The following is a 6,367-nucleotide window of genomic DNA, read 5'->3' as shown; positions in this document are numbered from 1 at the left end:
TCACTCAAACATCCAGCTATGCTATATGAAACCCAGGCTTGTGAGGCCACTGCATGAGAACCGGGTTGCCCCCTCCTCCCCTCCTGCAGAATCTTACTGCCAGAGCCTTTATTCCCTATTCTTCACCAGGACAAATATTCCTGGATGTGATGGTGAAGCTCAGTTATTAAAAAAAGATTTAAAAAAAGGCAACAAAGACCCCAGCCACAAATCAGAGATTTCAAAGAGCAGTTAAGTTACTTAACCATCACATGCTTTCTAAGTGCCAGGGATCCTATAGACATTCATGGGAGGTGACCCACCACAGTGCAGCTACTCCATCTGTATTAGTGGGTACCTATGCCATGTGCTTGCTTGGCGCTCTGTTTCATTCCTAGACCCTCTTTCTCCAGTCACCCCCACTGTGACAGGTGCTGCTTGCTACTGCAGTCCTGTGTGGAGATGGAGCCCATGCAGAGTGGACAGCATGCTTTGCTCCCAGGTGCTACACCAGAGACAAAAGAACCTGGATTATATCAAAGTTTGCTCCTTAACCTGCATCAGGGCAAACCGTACCCCAGCAGGGTTTGTGCCCTCAGGTACCTCCACATCTCCTCATGTTTCACAGCACACCCCCATGGAAGCAAGCTGTATTTGTACCATACTGGTGGCTGTCAGTGCCGCTTCTCATCATTGTGGGCACTTTGAATCAAAAGGTGTCTTTTATGTGCATGCATACTGAAGTCATTGGTATTGTCACCAAACAGCCTGGTGAGACCCACAACTATGTATTTTGATGTGACCAAGCTGCTCCAAAGGACTGAAGCTCAGAGCATTGTGGATACAATTCAGTGCAATCTAGTTGACCTGTGGTCTGGGCATCCCTCTCTGGTGTGGTCACTTGGGGTGGGGAGTGAAAGCATTTTTCTTCTTGTTGTGATTGATTCTTCCAACCTAGGCCTTCATAAAACCCTTTCCTGCCTCAGCCTCTGCACATTGAAGTAGTCTTTCCAGACATACTCTAATGAGACCATGAGGATGTAAGGACATCCAAGGACCAAACCAAAATGATTTTTTCTCTGGAGCAACACTTCTCATTTCCAGAATCTTGTGATACATCTGCATTGAACAGCAAAACAATGTTGACCTAACCATGGTAGCCTTCAGAATTTAGTCTTTACCAAAACTTTCATAGTCCTCTATAGCTTGCATATCTCTTGACAGCTCTGAAATATGCAGGATTGAGCAGAAGCAAGACTATTAAGAGTAGAGAGATCTACCCAGATATTAAGAAAGATTATTCTATTCACAGACCTACAGAAAATGATTCAGACTGATTTTTTTATTTTGATGTGATTGGGGAGCATTGGTAGGCAGCTGAGATGTTTATGAGCTATTTATGGCCAACTTGTGAGGTGTTTTGAGGTTTGCTCACTTTTTAAAAGAAAATGCATTAAACTGTGGGAGTGCAGTTGAAATTGTCTTAGGTGTAATTTTTCCTCACTAAAAATATATTCTTATGTTTCAACCAACGTAATTTGCTTTAAAGGAATACTGAAAATGTAAGTCATTCTGTCAGAGTAGCAATTATTTTTGTCCTGAGAAACTGTGAGGGTTAATTGTTAACACAAATGTTTTTTGGAATGTGCATGTGATATGTTAATAAACCAATCTGTTCCCCCCAAAAGCCATTTGAGTTTTATTTTTTAACAATTTTTTTTTCTTCTTCTTTATATTGAAGAAACAATCAAACTCTTATCTGGGACTTTTTTTTTTTCATTGGCATTAATATGATTGCTTTGGGCTTTTACAAAGGAGAATTAATTAAGGGCTCCAATTCATGATTGAATTGGATTCAACTTTGGTGGCTAAAGAGGTTAGTGCTAAGGTGATAACCTTGGCTCTTCTGAACCTGACAGGAGTCATGAACCAGAGACCCCTCCTGCTGCAGCTCACAGCCCAGCATGTTAACATGAATTGAAATCAATGGCTGTTGCAGTTAATACACCGTGCTGTGAACTGTGATGGCCCTGAAGCAGAGAAACTACCTCTTCTGCCACCCCTGCTCTAGTAACTTCTGCCAAAGGGGTGGGATGGCCATCAGGACACAATAGCTTTTCCAGTGGTCCAGGGCCTACAAGTCCCCATCTGTGTCCTACCATCTAGGTACAGCATAAAAAGCTGGATATTAAATGTCAGACTGAGCTGGATTTTTGTCAGACTTCTGCATCCGCTAGGCTTGGCTAGCACAGCTAGTCTGCTTGATTTCAAGAGGAGTTTTGCAGAGGTTTATGGCTCTGAAAATCAATAAGCTAAATTCTGTATAATTTTACTCTGAAATAAGCCAGGCAAAAGACTCTCTTCCCAGATTCACATCCATTCCCTGCACAATGAGTATTTTATGCATGATTTTAACTCAGAGGTGGAAGAAGAGCCAAGAATGAGTTCCCAAGGTATACAAAACCTTACTAAATTGGAGCGTAATACTCGGAAAAAGTGCACATGCAGATGTGAATTCAGCTGATCTTCAAGGGGACATTTGCTTTTGCAATCCTATTCTCATTTCTACAGCTGCTGGTGATTAAAGCCTAGACCATTGTAGCTACTGCCAGTAAAAGAAAAGCCTAAATTTAAGTACTGTCTCCAACAGAGGCAAATTGAAAACAAGGTGTTAGTGTCTGGTTGTTAACACCTCAGACAAAGACCAGAAATACAGCTGGAGGTTTTTTTCCAGTGAAGAAGAGACTTTCATCATAGAGGAACACTAAAAAAATGCACAGTTCAGTGTCAAAGTTAATTGTGACTTTGTGCTCAGTTCATTGATGTAGGTTCTGCTGATTTGCTTGGAAGACAACAACATGTGATTACATTCTACAAATGTTTCTGGTTTTGTTTAAAGCACAAATGAAATATCTTCATAATGAAGCAGGAAAAAGACATCCAAAAGAAACTAAATGGTTTGGGCACTTTTGAAGGAGAGCAGGCAGAGACAGGGACCTTTTTTCAACTGCTTTAGTTTTTAGATCCTGACTTGCACACATATAAGGTACCAAATTGCTGCAAGTTGTGCTCCTTTCCCATTTATGTCAATTTTTGAGTTTTATATGATACATACATAGCTATTTATTACCTTAGCTGAGTTTGGCCCAGAAACTTCTATAGAAGATTTCACCTGATATCCGCAGACTGCATGCTATCTCATCTGCCATGTAGTCATTTCAGTAAGAATATGTGATGGCAAAAATGTACAACATTCTTACGATTAGGCATCATAAAGCATTTGTAACCATTACCAAGTTGTAACTTAGGAACTGTACTGCAAAGCAGCAAAAGACTCACCCAGGAGGCGATCCTCTGTGGTCATTCTTCTTGGCTCATGCTGATTTCTGTCAGGGATTTGGATCACGTGTCAGACTAATTTGTCACTACCTTATTACTAAGTGCAGCCCTGCCTCTACTCACTTTTACTGGGAGGAATAAGGTGGATGAAAGACAGCCTATTTCCAACTAATGAATGGCCAAACCACCACAAGTCTGTTTGGCTTTGACAGCCTTCTCAAGACTGCAGTTAAGGACTGCTCCCTGGGTAGCCCTTGCCAAACTTAATACCACTCAGGCCAAGGGACTCATTTTAATATAAGAAATCTTTGGCATTTTACTGTTTACAGAGAACTGCACCCATAGCAATCATGTTTATATCTGCAGTGAGTGATGATGCAATTCTCACTGCTCTCTTAGCAAAAGTGGAGAGAAACAAGGAGTGGCACTTCATTTCTTATTTTAGTTATGAGTCATCAGCTCTTACCTTAAACACTAAGGCAAGGTCTCCCCATCGGTGAAAAAAAGTTGCTCTAATTGGGAAAGAAAAATAGTCAAGCCTGGAGAGAAGGCTTAAATTGAGGGTTATGAACGGTTTAAGTAATCCCCATGTTAATGAAGCCAAAACCCCTAGAGCAGATGCTATTTTACTTCTCTACAGCAAGTACAAAATTTGTTGAAAAAAAAAGCAGTGATTCTGCTGGTTTAGAAAAGCCATAGGGACCATGCACACACCTGTGACTCTGTGGCATCTCACAGGATCTGAAAACTTCTTGGTTTAAGCTGTATTCTTTCTGAAAAAAAGAACAACAACCCAAACCAAAAACTTCTCTTTCCCCCATCACCTAAACTGCAGAGAACCGTAGCAGTTACTCCTAGAGCTCCGCATACTCAGGCTTCTGGAGATAAGCTACCACTATTCCGAAGTGGAATGCATACTTAGGTTTGTTAAATAAAAGCCCTGTAGAACCTAGTGCCTGGGCAGAGCTGCAGTCAAGAGCTTCTGCATCAACTCCTCCACAGTGAAAACCTACACTGAGCTGCTAGAAAGGCAAGCAGGAACACTGATTTATACCATCTGAAGAGCTGACCCAGAAGCTGGAGTAAATGGGCTTGATCTAGCAATTCCCAACATCCTCACACTCCGGCAGTATTAACGATCAATTAGTAGGCACTTTGTTTCCATACTGCAGCAGTAATAGCTTTACTCCTCCCTTGACAGGGCGTGAAAGGGCAGAGGGCAATATCAGAGCAGAGAGATGGCAAAATAAAGTGGGGAGAAACCAGGGACTTTTAGGAACCTAACTGCAAATCTTGTAACAAAATGCAATTGGACAGAAGGGACTTGGTTTCAGATGTAAAGTAAGCTCAATAGGTGAAAGAGTTCTCTTTAAACTGTCACCATTAATTTAAGCCAAACTTAATTAAAAAAATAAACTGAAACAGCTGGGTGTAGGAAGTGGCTGGCTGACCTCAGTGCTGGAGCCGTTTTCCTTTTCTCCTTTTAAACCGTTGTTCATCAGCTTTCACTTAAAGCAAACCAGAACTGTCAGACTAACCACAATCAAAACCATAGGGCTTGCTTGAGTCTAGTATTTCTCTCTGTGTTATGATATCCATTAAAAGAAGAAAAGGAGTATCATTGGAAAATCACTCCTACACATTTACATGGTGCCGTGGTATGTTACCTGAATGAGAGGACCAGTGAAATATTTAAAGCCTCAAAAGCATCTATTCCAGAGGATCCTTGCTCAAAAGCATCTATTCCAGAGGATCCTTGAGTGTGCTCATGTGTTTATGACATTTGGAAAAACAATTTCTACATAAACTTCTGAACAAAAGCAAAAATGTTGCCTCATCCTTGCATCTTATCCTAGCCATCCTTTGTCAAGTTCAGATGAAAACTAAACTCTTTGCAGTTGGTACCATGTTATGATCTGTGTTTAGTCTAGTTACTGCATTTTAATCTCAGTTACACTTGTCCTTGTACCCCACTGCCATGAGCTACCTAAGTTGCCTAATGGCTTTGAAAAACCTGCTGTCATATCTGAATCATTTCACACATTTAAAAAGCACCATCTATCAATTCACTGTGAAAAAAATCCCCGCATTAAACTCAAACCCATGATAGTTCTGCCTGTAGAAAGGAAATGGTGATCTGCCCATCCACAGGACTAAAGGTACCCTCTTTCTTTCTGTTCTGATTAACTCCTAAAAATAAGCTATAATCATTGTGGGTGCACTCAGAAATGGGCAAGCCATGTCAGTGGGTCATGGTGATGAAAACAGGAGCTTGGGATGTGAAGGGAAAAGTGTTCTTCACTGCAACCTGGGGATGTCCTGCTGTGAGCTGAGGGAGCACTTACTTGGTGGAGGTGCTGGGTTGGATCACTTCTGGACAAGTCTCAGAACTTCTATTCCCTCAATGGTGGGGGCCAGGAGCTGGGATTTAAGTCACCTGGAAGCATTGGTTTTCCTTGGCCCTTGCTGCCGGAGAGCCAGGAGCCATGAAATGAGCAGCGTGAACTACCTTCCCAGGTTTTGCAGCACCTAGTGTAGTTGCAGCAGTGGCAGAAAAAACAACTCTGGGATTTTTTTCCAAGAATCTTTGAAATCAGTGTTCCAGTAAATCATCAGATTTGAAGAATAAACAGGTTGTCCCAGAAAGAAGCAATTCATTTGTTTTACTCTTTGACCTGTTAAAATGCAAAAATTGCTGGGGAATATACTCTGTGGTGACACGTTCTACCAATGGAGCAACCTCCAGTAGTGATAGTGTTTTCTAATTACAGCTATAAATAAAAGTTAACCTCCATCCTGATTCAAAATGGAATCCATGGACTATCAGGTGCATATGTGATGCAATGCAGAAAGATGAATACAGCAGCATTTGCATCATTATATTGACTTAAATCTTGAGGGTTAATTATTGCATTCTTTTGCCATGCATCAGGCTAGCCATTCGTAGTCATTTCCAAAATGCTAAAAAGAAACTTGACAGCTTCTCATTAGATTAGAATAGACAAGCTGCTTGAATGAACAATGAAATTTTATTAGGAATTCTCAAGTA

The 6,367-nt window shown here is 41.1% G+C and overlaps 1 long non-coding RNA gene across 1 annotated transcript; it reads right to left on the bottom strand.

Annotated features, from left to right (window-relative positions):
• Positions 1-410: 410 nt before the first annotated feature.
• LOC134160670 (uncharacterized) lies at positions 411-4,110 on the bottom strand. The gene is made up of 3 exons (XR_009963654.1): positions 4,033-4,110; positions 3,319-3,365; positions 411-1,205 (listed from the first exon to the last, which is right to left on the bottom strand). It is a non-coding gene; the product is annotated as an uncharacterized LOC134160670 (long non-coding RNA).
• Between the last annotated feature and the right edge of the window lie 2,257 nt (positions 4,111-6,367).

Source organism: Pezoporus occidentalis, unplaced genomic scaffold (genome assembly GCF_034315485.1).
Source record: "Pezoporus occidentalis ecotype Australia unplaced genomic scaffold, CSIRO_AGI_Poc_V1 ctg101, whole genome shotgun sequence".
Lineage (NCBI taxonomy): Eukaryota > Metazoa > Chordata > Aves > Psittaciformes > Psittacidae > Pezoporus > Pezoporus occidentalis.
Note: the sequence above shows the minus strand (reverse complement) of the source record. Positions and strands in the feature narration are given on the sequence as shown.